Source organism: Meles meles, chromosome 20 (assembly GCF_922984935.1).
Source record: "Meles meles chromosome 20, mMelMel3.1 paternal haplotype, whole genome shotgun sequence".
NCBI classification, from domain to species: Eukaryota; Metazoa; Chordata; class Mammalia; order Carnivora; family Mustelidae; genus Meles; species Meles meles.
The window spans coordinates 39,186,983-39,200,135 of NC_060085.1; the positions used below are offsets into that span (position 1 = coordinate 39,186,983).

The following is a 13,153-nucleotide window of genomic DNA, read 5'->3' on the forward strand; positions in this document are numbered from 1 at the left end:
AATTAAACAGCACCCCCATAAAGTAGGATATAAAAGTAAAGATTATTAGGGGAAAAAAATTGTCTTCCTCCTCTATATTAAGCCCATGAATTGTGCATTTACTCTATTTCTCTTTTATTATTTGATGATGGGTTTTTAGAGCTTGGGTTTTATTAGGACTTGCTGGAGGAAGAAGGTTCTCAGTAGCGAGCTGACTGCAGGTCTGGGTACATCATTACTTCTGAGATACTAGACGAAGCCATACAAGGTAGAGGTAGGCTCGCCCAGCTCGCTGTGTTGCAAAACTGGAAAGTTTCCTGATACCACTGATGACTGAAACAAGATCCTCATCAGAAAGGAGATTTAAAGCTACAGTAGACGGGACTTTATTTATAGAGAAAAAACTGTGCACCTCTCTTCAATAAACTCTACTATTCATGTAAAATTCAGGATTCAGGGACAGCTGGTATTTGTTGAATTTTGGGGGCTATCCAGAATCCATTCTTAGTTCAATTTCTTTTTGGGGAATTACCACCCTCCCTCACTGTTCCAAACAGGGTGGGAATCCTCAAAGTCCCCTGCCCTCTCAGAGCCATCAGGTAGCTACGTGATGCCAACTGGGCCTGTCTATTCATCTAAGACTGATGTGAGGACAAAAAAACGAGTAGGGAGCACTGGTTTCAGCAGTGACGGTGATGAGCTGGTCCAGTCTTTTAAGCTACTGATATGCTGGAATTGTCCTGCTTCCTCTCCTTTCCCAAAGTGCAGGCCATTCTTCAGTAAGCTACTGGCTATTCCTCCAACAAATTCTTTTAAGTTGGCCAGAGATAATCTCTGTTGCTTGCAACCCAAGAATCAGCCAGTCTGATGGGAAGAGCCTGGCTCATAGGAGACACGAGTTCACTGAACCCATGCTCGGTATAATTCACCACATGCGATGTTGTGCTCCTAGGTTATATATGGCTGCTCTGAAATTCAACATAAAATTCCAGCCAACAGTCAGTCACTCAAGCCATTAAAGACCAGGGTCCAAATCTACAGATCAGGAATCTTCTTTCCTATTTTTTGCAGCAGAGTATTAGAGATAATCAAAAAGTACAGAATGGGTACAGGGAAGAGGTGAGCGATAAGCAGTGTGCAGGATGTGGAAAAATGAAGAAATCTAGCCCTAGGAGCATTTACTGCAGGGATGTCCAGGAACCGTAGCAACCACTAGGATGTATTCATCAGGTATCACGGGGACAGCCACAGGGACTTCATCGTCAGGCAGCCCTGACTGAAAATGCCCGCCCCTCCTTTTAGCAGCTGACTCTGAGCAAGCTACATAATCTTTCTGGGCGTCAGTTTTCTCATCTGTAAAATGGATAGTAATCACATCGGTAACTCATAAACTAGTTGGCAGGGTCAAATGTGAAAATAAATAGGCAACAGCTAGCAGTCCCAATGCACAGCAGACCCTCAACAAAATAGGATTCATTATAACCGTGCTTTGAAATATCTGCAGAGCCCGTACCATCTACCTAGCGTGCTCTGGGGCACACAAAAATAAGTTACTCGGGTTCCTACCTTCAGGCAAGAATGTGCAGCTTTCAAATCTGAAAGGACACACTAAAATACAGAGCAGACTTGAACAAAGGTTATAATGAAATACAAACACGAACTTGTGGGAGTCCAGACAAAGGAATGAGTCACACAGGCTCGGGTAAGTTGAAAGACTCCATACAGGTAATATCTGAGCCAAGCCTTGAAGGATGAGTAGGATGTTAATAGGTAAGGGAGGGAAAAAAAAAGAGGAACATTGGCACCCAAAGTTGAAGGCAGCAATAACATGAGTGGCACAAGTTCAAGGGCAGGGCAAAAACAAAGAGTAGAATAAGCAGTGGGATGCCAGCTCCACAAGGCCAGACGTCACGCTGGACTCCAACATTCCTGTGACTACCTTTAACTCCTAGAGGAGGGCCAGTCCCACGAGAGGCACCTGGTTATTCTGTGGAAGGCTGGGCTAGAGGAACAAAAGGCAGACAGCATAACGCTAGCAGAGGAAGAGCCTGGAAGTCCATGCTAAGGACCAAGTCTTCACTTTCCAGTGGGGAAGGCAATGATAAGGATGGAAAGCTGGAGGGAGACTTTAGAGGTGAAATCAATAGGGGTTGGCACTTGGAAGTATGGGGAGGGGACTGCAGAAGATGGGAGAGCTCTAACAAGGCTCTAAGTTTTCGAACTAATTTTTTTTTAAAGATTTTATTTATTTATTTGACAGACAGAGCCACATGCAGGCAGAGAGGCAGGTTGCGGGGTGGGGGGAAGCAGGCTCCCCGCTGAGCAAGGAGCCTGATGGGGGGCTCGATCCCAGGACCCTGAGATCACGACCTGAGCCGAAGGCAGAGGCTTTAACCCACTGAGCCACCCAGGAGCCCCGAGGGAGCTAATTTTTTTTAGCTGAAATGTTTCTGTGTCCAGAATTATCAAGGATTCTATCCACAAAGTGGATTCTGACCACGTCCACGGTCCTGACAATGGAATGAGCTGCCCCAGGAAGGACTAAGCATGTGCTTCAAAGCCTTCCATCAGAAACAAGAAGATGCCAGGTTTCAGACCAAACACACTTGGGGGACCTTGCAGATACTCCATCACCTCTTTGTGTCTTAATTTTATTACCTATAAAACGGAGTCAACAGCAATACATCTTCAGTCTTCAGAACTAAAAGAGAAGAGCTACACTAAGAATTGACAATGCCTCCCAGCACCTACTAGAAGCTCCATAAATGGCACCAGCCATTATTCCTATTGTTTCTGTCTACCAAGGATGGTGAAGACAGAGTCTCGGGGTCCAAATGACTGAGATCATAAATGCTTATGTTGGAAGAAAAGTGAGTCCCATGCCATTAGGTAAGAGGGGCTGACCCCAGTCAGCTGCCAATTTCCTACAGAGAGACTAGGGGGTTTGTGGGTGAACAACAGGTAAGAAAAATTAAGACAGAGAGGTTTGAGATGCATCAAAAATGCCCACAAATTAATAAAAGGTCTCGATTCAAGATGGCATCAGTCACTGTGAACGACACGTTAACCAACAGACGCCAAGGTAACTGCTTCCGGATGTGGACTTGGCCTCAGGAGTGATGTCCAATAAAGGGGTAATAAGGACAGTCCTGCTAGGGGCTCCAGATGCCAGCCCGCTGGGTAGGGAAGTGAAGGACAAGGTGGGGAAAGGGCAGCAACGAACAACGAGGGGTGCTTGCTAATGTGTAGGGAAAGCAGGGAGGGATGAAGGGAAGAAATCGGCACACCACACTCTTTGTTGTTGTTGCTGTCTTAAACGGAGGGCCTTTCTGACCATGTTTTGTCAATTTTTAATCTTTTTTTAAAAGATTTTATCTATCCATCTATTTATTTATTTGAGCGAGCGAGCGAGCATGAGCATGAGCAAGGGGAGGGACAGAAGGAGAGGGAGAAGCAGGCTCCCTGCTGAGCAGGGAGATCAATGTGGGGACGGATCCCAGAACCCTGGGATCATGACCTGACCCCAAAGGCAGTCACTTCACCGACTGAGCCACCCAGGCACCCCTCATCAAAGAATTTCTGTGATGGTGCATTTTTGTCACGGCTCTACATGTCTGTGCGTTACACTTCTGGCTGAAGTGTGGTGAGCACTCGTACATTCTTAAATATTGTATGCAGTGTTAACTTTCTGACCCACAATTTGCATTATCTTAACAGAACTGGAACTCCAAGGACAGTGACTAGTATAAGAGTACCAATGCGAGGCAAAAATAATGAAAAGCTTGACACAAGATTTGGCCGTGACCTGCATGGGCGGTTACAGAGGATGAAAAAAATTTCTTGAAAAGCAAAATTGACAAATTCAGCTGATAGCCTTTATTTCCATGCTGGAAATACAAGCAAAAATGCGCTTTTCGGTTGGAACCTGACGCCGAGTATTTTCTTGGGGTCGCCCCAAATTTGAAATGAGATCTTTCTCTCTTGGGGCAATAATGCGTCCTAGAGAAGGAATGATGTGGGCAGCTGTGAGACACTGGACATGTGGCATCGTTCCCCTCTGCATACAGCCATGGACCTGCCAGAGGTGGAAAAGGACCCCTATGCGGGTCCAGCACAGCAGGCTCCCACCTCCCTATTGATTCAACAGCGGAAGGGACCAGAAGGTAGGGGCGAAACCTGCATTAGAATTTAGGCACATCGACTCTCAGGCCCAGAAGCTTTCCGCCATACACTACCTGCCTTGCTCCTAACTGCAAACTGCTAATAAAGTTTGGAATTTGTTAAACCATTAATCGCATTTCCTTCTTTGGGGTGTTCTTTTAAGCGAAGTAGGAGTTTCCCAAGCACATGAAGTTGAAACAGAAAGAGCCCCTGATCACATAGTTCACGATAAGAAGGAAGGTGGAAGAGCACACAACCTGTCATTTATGCCTTTTACCGTGTTGCAGGCCCTTGCAGAGCTGCCCTGTCGTCAAAGTAACGACCTTACAGCACACTAAGTTCTAGACTGCATTCCATATTGAAAAGTCTGTATCAATAATGCCAGCCTCTAAAAGTTATCAGTAAGGTTTCCACACAATATAAAAACACAAGATTTTTTAAATCTCCATTTCCTTGAAACTTTAGTTTCCAGTTCTGCAATCACGAAAAAGGCCAATTCTTTGTCCTTTCGCATAATTAGGTAGCAAAACGTAAAACTGAGCAGAACTGGAAAGCCCAGGGAAAAAGAATTTTCTTTCTAAAAAAGCTGGGTCCAGGGGGCGCCTGGGTGGCTCAGTGGGTTAAAGCCTCTGCCTTCGGCTCAGGTCATGATCCCGGGGTCCTGGGATCGAGCCCCCGCATCGGGCTCTCTGCTCAGCAGGAAGCCTGCTTCCCCTCTCTCTCTCTGCCTGCCTCTCTGCCTCCTTGTGATCTCTGTCAAATAAATAAATAAAATCTTTTTTTTTAAAATTAATTAATTAATTAATTAAATTAAAAGGCTGGGTCCAAATGTTGTAGCAGCCAACGTTTGCTAAGATCCGATGTAATGCTATGATCAATATGGTATTTTTTCCCCTTAGTTACCCACATCTACATCTCCACAATAAAAGCAGCACAGGAGAACAAGCCAGGTCATCAGACTCTGGAGGCTAAAGCTGGATTGCTAGGAGGCAGTCTAGGATAACTGTAAAAATACTCCCAGACTTCAAAATGGCTTTATCTTTGGGGGTCTGAGCTCCTGCCCAGGGGAAGGGACACCAGTGCTACCATCAGCAAGGGAAACCACTGTGAAGGACCCTCAATCTGTGTCATCCCAAGTTCAAAACAAAGCCCAGCTGCACAGCGGGTAGATTATCATCATTTCTCAATGAGAAGACCCATGGGTTATCTGGAAATATACTTGTGGAAAGGCCCTCTACATAAGTCCTGATTCTCAGGGACCATTTAGTAATTCATTCATCTGTTCGTTCACTCAATAAATATTTGCCAGATCCCTACTATACACCAGACCCCCAGAATGCTGAGACTTCAAAAGAGATATGAACCCAGCCTGCACCATGAGTATCAAAGTTTGAGGGTGGGGGAGAGACGATTAGGAGATGTCTCACACACCCAGAAATAAATAAGCAATATAATTTTTATACTCATGGTTTACTTCCAACATCAAATTTATGTAGAAAAGAAAGAGGCTGCCCTTTAAAAGAAAAAAAAAAAGTCAGCGGATCAAAAGCATCATTAATCACTGTCTCTTTTAAATTAAAAGGTTCGCGAAAAGGTGGGCATGGAACCAACGTGGGAAACAAATCAGTCCCCTTGCTGAGTGAGGGTCAGAGTCTAAATGGGAGAGTCCTCGGTATTTACCCAGCTCATCTCCTGCGTAATGGATTTGGAGAAGAGATTTCCGCTGGAGCCCTGCTAATTTGAGGCTTGGCTTTTGCTTTTTAAAAAATGACACTTGGGTGGCTACTCTAGCAGTGTGACTCGTTTTAGAAATAAACCTTCCAAGGTTTCTCTCAATGAGGTTCTCGCTTTCCTGATGTGACCTAATAAATCCTGAGCCACTGCAAAGGTGCTCTGTTAATGAGTCACAGGCCTGATTCTTGGGGTGGCCGTTCGCAGAATGGCCAGCCCTTGTAAAGCAAATGCAAAGCATGCTTCGAGCCCTGGAGAAATGGTCTCTCACACAGTGGCTGGAAGGGCTAGGGAAAGGCCCGAAGAATCAGGGCTGTCTGCGGGGTTAGTGGCCCAGCCCCTGTCCTCTTCACAATGCCTCTGGCCACACCTGCAGCGGTTAAAGCAGGTCAGGGAACCCAGAGATAAAGCGTGGAGTGCCCCCCACCCCCCACCCCCCTGCCCCCTGTGGACACAGTGCAGAAGGAACTCAGCCTTTGACAGAGCCAGACTTCCTGTCCACGGAATGCCAGCCCAGAGGGATTTAAATATGTTTAAAACCTAAAATAAAACAACACAACCTAGTCTATGTAAGACCATGAAAGCTGGGAATTTCAATAGCTGCCGGGAGGGTGTAACCATAGCTAGGGAACTGGGATTTTATTGTTCTATTGTTTACTGCAAACTTTGCTGTCCAATTAGACTGGGGCCTGTTCTGAAAAAGCTCACAATCCTCCCCGGGGGACTACAGCTACAGAGAACCACCCCCGACACCCCACCAACCCTTCCTCATGTCCTTATTGGTTGGGAAGCTTACATTCATTTCTCCTCCATTTTCTCCTGTGTGTGTGTTTTAATATCTATAAATCTGCGCTGGAAAGAGCAAGAGGGGATAAAAACATCATCTGTACACTTACGCTAGTGATAAGGATGGCACGCACTACTCCCTGAGGGCTTACCACATGCTGGCACAGGGTGCTAGATGCTTCTTCTGCCTTCTCAAACTTACGCCTCTCAGCTCCGGATTAGGTCCTGTTCTTATTCCCCACTTTACAAGTCAAGAAAATGGAGGTCAAGGTCATTGGGACTGTAGTAGAAGAACTGATACCTGAACTTGCTTAAGCAGTGCTGCTCATGCTCAACACATCACTAACCGTGAACACAAAGTACCCGGGGAGGAGGGAAAATGGGGGAGGGGGGCGGCGCTCAAACTCCCAGCACAGGAGACCTTGCCGGTTATTTCTACAATCTCTAGGCACTCTCCTTCCTCAGCACCAGAGTCCCCGTTTTCTTTGGTCGCCAGGGAGCTCAATTAACTTACCTGCAATTTGGGGCTCCTTGTCACTGCAAGTATCTGTAAAACACAGTCCTGGCCAGTAAGACAGAACCCAAGGAAGGGCATTCGTTTTCAAGGAAGAGGGCAAATCCAGGAAGATACACTCCAATTTATGAAGAAGCAAAAACTGAAGAGAAACAATTTCCTTTTCCCCTGTGCTTTCACCTCCTTCCTGAGCCTGGAAACACACTTTTGGTATCTAAAGGTACAGGGGCCGTTGTGTGACCATGAGAACGAAAGTCGAATGCTAAAGATGGCAGGTAAGCAGTAAGGAGCTCATTCTTGGAGGATCCCATCCACCAGGTGCATCAGCGCTGAAGGCCTACTCCTAGACTTGATCAAACAGAATTATCCTGCGTCCCCATTTGATTAAGCCAGATGATACGGACGGTGGTCCCCAGGCCAAACCTGGAGGCTGTGTGCATAAGGTTTCATTGCAACACAGCCGTGCCTGTTGATTTAAGTATTGTTTAGGGCCGCGCTCATGCTGCCATACAGAGCTCGGTACTTAGGAGAGACTGTACAGCCTGCAAAAGCCTCAAAGGCTCTTTTCAGTGAAAGTCTGCCAACCTCTGGATTAAGTCGCTATCATCAGGTTTCTGCTCAGTGCACCTGATGCAATCCTAACTGAAACATAGCCAGTCGTGGAAAATTCCCAATAAGTGAAGAATGAAAATGCTTGCTCCCACCTACTCAATCCATGTTCAGTATATGTGTCCATGAAGTCCTACTACATTCCAGATCCTTTGTGATATGCTAGATCTGAAGAAGTGACTATGTTCCTGACCCTTCAAGAACTTGCCATCTTTGTCGACCACCATATGCTTGAAGACTAGCTTCAGAAAAAATCATTTGTAATTTTAAGGGCTAGGGAAAAATACAGGGATGCCATATGAACACAGTCAGGAAGCCTAACCTAACCTACAAGAGGGAAATCATCTCTGATAAAGTTCCCTGCTTCTCCATAAACCCGCCCATCCCCCCAGCTGATAGCTATCCATAAGGTGCTCCTTGGTGGAGACTGGGTCCATTTTCAAAGCGCCACTGCACAACGGTTGAACAACAGCTTGAGTTCCCTCAGAGAAAACCCAGACTTTGGAAGCTATTTGTCTAGAATCATCTCCTTCGGTGACTTTAACACTTCTATGGGATCATGAGTTCTACATCTGAAGAATATTTTAAGGTGGGGGGGGAGAACATATGGGTATCTATACCTGTTGGATAATTTAATCCTCAAGGTAATTTCTGTGCCTGTGTCCCCAAGATCAAGCCACCTATGCCTACCACCTTATCATGGACGCCAAACACTCCAGGAGACCTGCCCTGTGACCTCCAGAGAGAAGAAGGCATTGTACTCTGACAGGAAAGCGAAACAAACATGATGTTTTCCAAAACACATCAACTCGAAGACCCACAGAGTATCGATGGTAAAGCACCAACAAACAGCATCTGTATAAAACCTGTAATTCCAGAAGCTGGACAAATGACGATGAGAAAGGCAAGATCCATAAAATCTTGACTTCAGGAACGGAAACCCATGAATGGTGTTTTAGGGAGATCAGCTCAGTCCTTGAGTCCCAGCACATTTGAAACCAGTGCCATTTAGAAGGGATCCCACTAGATTCTCGAACGACTTTGTCACCTATCCCCCATTCTCCCACTGGATCGTTGAATGCTGTACTGGAGGGGCAAGGAGCTCCCCGCTGTTCTCGTCACAAGCCTTCCACTCTGGATTTCCAAGCACACATCTGTCCGTTTATCAGCTAAGTCACTGTAATTCAGCTGGACATAGAGAACCATGCAACTAACTGTACGAGATCCCGACGAGGTACACGGAACCTGTAACACGTGAGTGCTCCGCATGCACCAGGCCCTCCTCTACAGCTCTTATGTTCACTATTGCATTTCATTCTCAGCGCAACCTTTTAAAACTGGGAACAATTTCCCCTACTCAATATACGAGGAAAGAGAAGCTCAGAGAAGAGTGCACACGATCACATGGCAAGCAAGCCGGCGAGCTGGGAGGCAAGCCCCAGCTGATGTGATTCTAGAGACTGCCGTCCTTACCACTTACACAGTAGAAGCTCCCTCTCTAAGCTTCAGGGCAAGACTGGCTCTTCTCTGTGAGGTACTAGCTCTGAATCCAGGAACCTGGGGGTTGTGGGCAAGGAAACAGAAAGTAAGAAAACAACAAATTCCACTGTCCTTTCCTCTCTCAAGAAGTTGCTAGGCTACTTCTCTTTGGTTCAACCACCACCACCACAATTTGGCCAAAAGCAATGCCATCAGCCCAATGTGTTGAGAACCATGTTAGCGCCGTCCTGTGTACCTGCCACAGTTGCCCCAGTGAAGAAATCATGTGGGAGACAAAGCACAGGATATAAGAAAGAAAAGAGAAGGGATCACTTTGTCTTCCTAATAGCAATGAAGACCCAAGAACTGAACCAAGAATGACTCTGAGTTCCAGAAATCTTTTGGTAAAAAGCCCTAGGGCAAATCCCTGACCAGATGGGCAGCTCCCAAAGCTAAGAGTCACTCAACCATTACCTCCTGTCCAGTCCTCCGCAGCCAAGAAGGTTCTGCCCCAGGAAGAAACAGTCCCATGTGATCAGACACCTAGGCAAATAGCTAACCGGACAAATATCTATCTCCATCTCTCTTTCAAGGAGGCATAGAAAAGAAAACACAGAACGCCGCAGGAGAGGAGCAGACGCAGGCTTCCCAGGCTGGCTACCATCCCAGTATCCTGTGGGCTTGTTAAGGGCACAGTGACGACGCCCGGTAGTGTGCATGAGCCCACAAACAGCTGGACCAACTCCACGAGAACTAACTGAGTACGAAGGAAACGGAGAACAAAGTGACAAATACGCGAAGATAAACCCCATCAGAATCACAAAGCGGGGAGAGGGAGAAAAGTACAGGTTACCTTCTGGCCATCCAAAGCTAGGAGCTCATTTCACAGCTCGGGAAACAGGGGAGAGCACCCGAAGCTGAAGACGAGGCTCCAGAGTACAAGAGGTTATGGAGAAGGAATGATCTAGGGGATCACCGGGACTGACGTTGAGGCGCAAAGCAGGAACGAGGCTGGTTCCAAAGACCACCACACGGTGGGTTCAGTTCTTCCTCAGGGTGGTAAGGATAGGTGCAGAGCCCCCAGAAATAAGCAAGGGAGGAGAAATGGAAGAAAGTCATGTTTCCGGTACCTGGAAACGTGGCAATCATGGGAGAAGGTAAGAAAGTCACCGAGGCCATGACTCACATGCACAGAGCATCATAAATTTGGGTTTTTGGTGCTCTCTCCAAATCAGATTGAACCTTCAGTCACAGACATACAGCGACAGGACTGTGCGTAGTCCTTCATCTAACTTCAACTTTTAGCTCCGTTAATGAATCATATCACCTAAATACATCACAAGTAGTATTTTGGATAAATCATGAAGTCTTGCCATTATATTGCCCTAAAAGTGTGTGTGGGGGGAGAACAGCAACTTATTTAAGGTAAAGGATGAAAAGATACTACAAGTTTGCTCAAGCTGTTTCTGGTTTACAGTATGTGTCAGAACATTGGGCGCTGTGACGTCATGAAGTGGCTCGGGTCTCTCTCGGCTTCCGGGAGTCCTTCTTTCACAAACACATATGAGAAAGACGCTCAATACTGGGAAAATTTGTAGAAATTACAGTAGGTCCACATAGGCGGGAATCCAAAAGGAGTATCTAACGGACAAGACCAATCCCTAGATGCTCTAAAAGCCAAGGCCAGGGAAAGACGGAAGAGTCGTGCCCAAGAGGACCAAAAGGGGACTGAGCCCCAACCTGCTGTGCGAATGGAGAGGCCAGAGAGGAGGAAATCACTTTGCTGATGGGAAGCCCCCAAAATAACAGCTGTTGGAGAAGGTACAACAAGGCTGTGGAGCCGAAAGAAAAAACTGAGTTATAATTTGCAAGAGACAACAGGTGGGGTAAGACCAAAGAAGTCACGCCGGGCCGTTGTGACTCCTTCGGGCCGGTGGGGCGCAACAGATTGCTTCAAAAAAGCTTGCCATTAAATAATTTTGAAATTATGTCAGCTTCTAAATAGCCATCGGTTCGGTGAAGAAGGCAGAATATAATTGTACAAGTCTGATAAGGTCGTTATCACAAGGACATGAAACTAAGTCTCCCGAGGTGCCTGAGAAGTGACAGATGTGATTTCAGAGATTCCGAGGGGGGCACGCAAGCCCCCAGAAGACCGTGGAAAGGTGGCGAGGGCAATGAAGCACCCCTCACAAAATGATGAGCCGAGTGATTAAAACAGATCTCCTCCCCGTCCACACCACAGGAGATACTGGGAGGAAGCAATCTTTTCGCCATCAGCGTGAGAAGCACGAGTTACCAGGCAACAACGAACACGGGCTTTTCGGAGTCACGCCATCCAGCCCTTCCTACCGAGAGGCAAGTCAGGTAGATAAAGGGAAAATAGGAGATGCAATCTTGGAGACTTCTGTGAGTCTCCTGATTCTGTCCCCCGTGACATTCTCATCAACCCGCGAGGCAGATGCGAGGAGGCAGGCCACACCCATCGGGCGGCTATCGCTGGTGTGCTGTCAACCTGGGGACGCCTAACGAGTGATGTTCCACAGGTGTCCACCTTCCCACCAGCTTTATTTAATATCTCTATCAATGAGACCTGGTAGAGCTTCCTGTGCCCAGCGGACCAGCCTGCAATCAAATCCCAGGGTCTCTGTATCGCCGTGCTGTATCGCTGCTACGCTTATTACCCGAGATGCAGCCCCGTGCTTCATCTCTGCAGAGCGAAGACAAAAATCTGCAAAGGTACCCGAGTGCAGAGAGCTGAGAAGTCACTCTGCAATGGCCCTATCCATGCAGACCGCTCCCGAGTTCATGGCGACTTCGAAGGGCTTCTGGGTTTCTTTCAGTGGCACATGACCGTGCACATACATTTCCATTTCCAGGAAGGTGACCCAGAACAGTCCCCGATGCCTCCAACTCAGAGTGGGCTCCAGGGAGGCTAACCAGCCCATGGCTCCCACTCAGGATTCCTTCCCCAAAATACTAGCATTTAGAGATCCAGCTCTGCATGTCCACCTGTAGACTGTGATTCCTGAAGAGGCAGCTGACCTCACCCCAAAAGTGCCCCAGGAAACAAACATTACCCGGCAAAGACCCTGGGAAAGCAATGGTAAGATCACTTAATGACGCAGGAAAAAAAGAGAGAGAGAGAGAGAGAGAGACCACAAAACTGAACTTAATGTGCATTCACCTAGACCTAAATTAAAAATAAAATTCCTCTACAGAAAGGAGTTTTCAAAACGTGAGGTCTGAGAATACGGCCGTATGGTTCCACCCTGAGGAACCCGGCTGATTCACTTTTATGACTAGACTCCCCCTGCTTCCAAGTCCCTTGCTATAAACATTTACAGATTTCATCGCAGCGTTAGTACTAAACAATATTCATTAAGAATCCCGCCAAAGTGCAACATGTAAGTAAATCAAACCTTTGATGCTCTATTTTGCAAATTTCATGGGCCACTAGGGATAATTAAAAGGGCAATTATATAAAGTTGGTGCAGTTTTGAGAAACAAATGACATTTTCTGCTTTAAAGCACTTGATAATTTGATATTTTGCTATTAGGACCATCATGTGTACTTTTATAGACAGGCAGCCAAATAAACAATAAATGTTCCTTAACAGCCTCTAATGATGGTTTTTGCTCACTGATATCACTCACCATTCCAGTCCATCAATCATATGGTACGAGATTAAGGTAAAGATAATGAAAAAGAAGTAGGAGCTATTTAAGCTGGAGGAGGGAAAAAATAAGGCTAAAAGCATTGGTTTCTTCTGTGCTTTCTGCAGAGACGCCTAGCGAAGTCAGAGCTTCTGAGGGCTGGAGCGGGGCTCAGTGTGTCCCTGTGTTTAACCACCGTTCTGAAGCCAGCAAAGTGCATTACAGCTCATGAAAAAT

At 46.5% G+C, this 13,153-nt stretch overlaps 1 protein-coding gene across 8 annotated transcripts in view; it reads right to left on the reverse strand.

The window, feature by feature from the left end:
• The window catches only part of FOXP1 (forkhead box P1), a 586,176-nt gene that overhangs the window by 286,816 nt on the left and 286,207 nt on the right, over window positions 1–13,153 (reverse strand). Inside the window, exon 6 of one of the 8 annotated variants that reach the window (XM_045990384.1) lies at window positions 9,254–9,337. The exons of the other annotated variants lie outside the window; for them this stretch is intronic. The gene's annotated coding sequence lies outside the window, so the exon portion shown is untranslated. The remainder of the gene's footprint in view (window positions 1–9,253; window positions 9,338–13,153) is intronic. 8 annotated transcript variants of the gene reach the window in all.